Below are 2,500 nucleotides of genomic sequence, written 5' to 3' on the forward strand. Positions count from 1 at the left end.
CACCCAAGATGAAAAAAAGTTTTCTTTTCATTGACATTTCTATAAAAACATCTCCGAAGTAGTCAATTGATTCAGTTGTAGCATGAGGGCGTCTATGGATTGTACCAATAATGAAGGAGGGGTACATACTACTTTGTACAGTTACCCAAATGTTCCTCTACAGCTGTATTATTTACAACTGTGGTGGAAATTACATTTGATTTTAAGATATATGCATACTCCGCCATCTCGCCCTGCATCACATTTATAAACATTGAAATTTTGACTGTTAATGAAATTACTTGACATTTCTTCATAAAGCCGTGTTTCACTAATGCAGAGGATGTCGATATTTCCCTCCGTGACCGAGGAGAGATTGCGCATTGATATGTTCTATTTTGATTGTATAGTATGATGTGACCTTTGGTATTGCTGATTGTGTGAGTGCGTCAAACAAGCTGATCGTTCTTGTGCTTGTTTTTGTTCAAAAATACTTTGACATTTTTAGGGAAACATCTGACTTTGTGAAGAGTTCTGGGTGTATGTCTTTGCCTCTGATAGTTACTGTGAAACTAGAATAAAATTGATGTGTCATTTTTGTCTTATATGCTTTTGCATTTGATATGTATTCAAAACCTTGGGCAAGGAAGTCTTCTATGTCTTCTTCCTCTGTGTCAGGGTGACAGCTAGTGATATATAAGTACACTACCTTGGGACGTTTTACACCTTGTAGTGGTTTGGATGTTTGGCGCTCCTCCCGCGCTTTTCTTTTCCCTTTTCTGGAGGTGACGATGACGAAACCTTCCATGTCCTGCTCGTTTGTTTGTTGCGCTTCCGGTCGTTCTGTGGCGTTGACAACGACCGTGGGCCCTTGTGGTGGTGAGGGGGTAGTAGAGGGGGCAGGGACTCCAGGCACTTGGTGATGTGTTGCGTCGTCCCACTGGCGGTTGGCTGGAAGATTTTTATCTTTGTTCTTCCTCTTGCTGTTCTTTATAAAGCTTCTCCTCGGTGTTACTTGCGTCTATGACTCGCTTCTCATCTTAGGAACCGATGCCTCAGCATTGTTGGGGAAGCGCTTGCGTGGTGCCGGGCTTGGTTGGTAGGAGGACTGGTCGTGGGCAGGGAAGGGGAGGGAGGGAGGACGGGGTTTGGAGGGAGGGGGGTGAATCTGCTACGAGTGATGCTTCCTCTCCACATTCCTGCTTCTGAGTAGGTATCCCGTCTTAGCCAAGTAATTTGTTGATGGTGGACTGCTGGTCACAGAACATTCCAATCAGCAAGTCTATCTTGTTTTCGATGATATCTTGATTGATCACAGCTGTCTCGTTGTGTGTCTGGGTGCCTTGATGACTCGGTTTGTGGAAAAATTTCACAAAGGGTGTGGATTTTTTTGGTGGTGACCAATCTGTAGTTGGAATGTGTGTTGTCGTTCCGAACACTAATTTGTTATTGTTCAAAAACGGATCAATCATTGTATGTACGATGACCAGTATCATCCTTTTGATGTCACGTGTCGTCTTCCTTGGTTTTCTAGAGTCCGATAAATCTAGAATGATGCTATGAGCCTTATTAATTTCTTCGGCGCTGTACAACTTCTTTATATGGTCGCACAAGACCATCCTTGCCTATATTATCTTTCTTGCGATAAAGTAAAGGATGGTGTTCAGCACTATTGTTATGCTGCCTATTTGATACACTGCTTTTTTGTTGTCAATGTCGTCACCGTTGTCACTGGATGCACTGTTTTTATTGCTGAGATGTCAGGGTTGTTAAATAGCCCTGTACCCTGGGCGGAGGGGCAGCCTTGACCCCTGGCTGTCGAGGGGGTGCCCATTATAAGGGGCGGGGGGGGGGGGGGCTGCTTTGACCCGCGCTGCCGTGGGACCCGTTGCCTTGGGCGGAGGCCCCGTTACCCTGGGAAGAGGGCACACTACCCAGGGCCAAGGGTCCCCGTTCACTCTGAGGAAAAGAGCTCGAGCTAGCCGAGAGAGAGGGGGGGAGAGAGAGAGAGAGAGAGAGAGAGAGAGAGAGAGAGAGAGAGAGAGAGAGAGAGAGAGAGAGAGAGAGAGAGAGGGGGGGGAGGGAGGGGAAAAGAGAAAGAGAGAGGGAGAGAGAGAGGCAGAGAGAGAGATTGTGAGAGTGAGAGAGAGTGGGAGAGAGAGAGAGGGAGGGACAGAGACCAGAGAGAGAGAAAGAGAAGAAAAGATGGTTAAATTTACTCTTTTTTCCTCCTACATTTTATTAACTTTTTCTACTTATTAATTTATTAATTTATTTTCACGCTCTCTCGCTCTACTTATATATATATATATATATATATATATATATATATATATATATATATATATATGTGTGCATACACACAAACACACACACACACTTATGTGTGTGTGTGTGTGTATATATGTGTGTATATAAATATATATATATATATTTATATATAAACATTGCTTGATTTATCTTTAATTCTTTATCTTTCCCATAATCAGATTAATAAATGCAAAAGCCACCCCACATACCA

This window comes from Penaeus chinensis, chromosome 31, assembly GCF_019202785.1.
Source record: "Penaeus chinensis breed Huanghai No. 1 chromosome 31, ASM1920278v2, whole genome shotgun sequence".
NCBI lineage: Eukaryota > Metazoa > Arthropoda > Malacostraca > Decapoda > Penaeidae > Penaeus > Penaeus chinensis.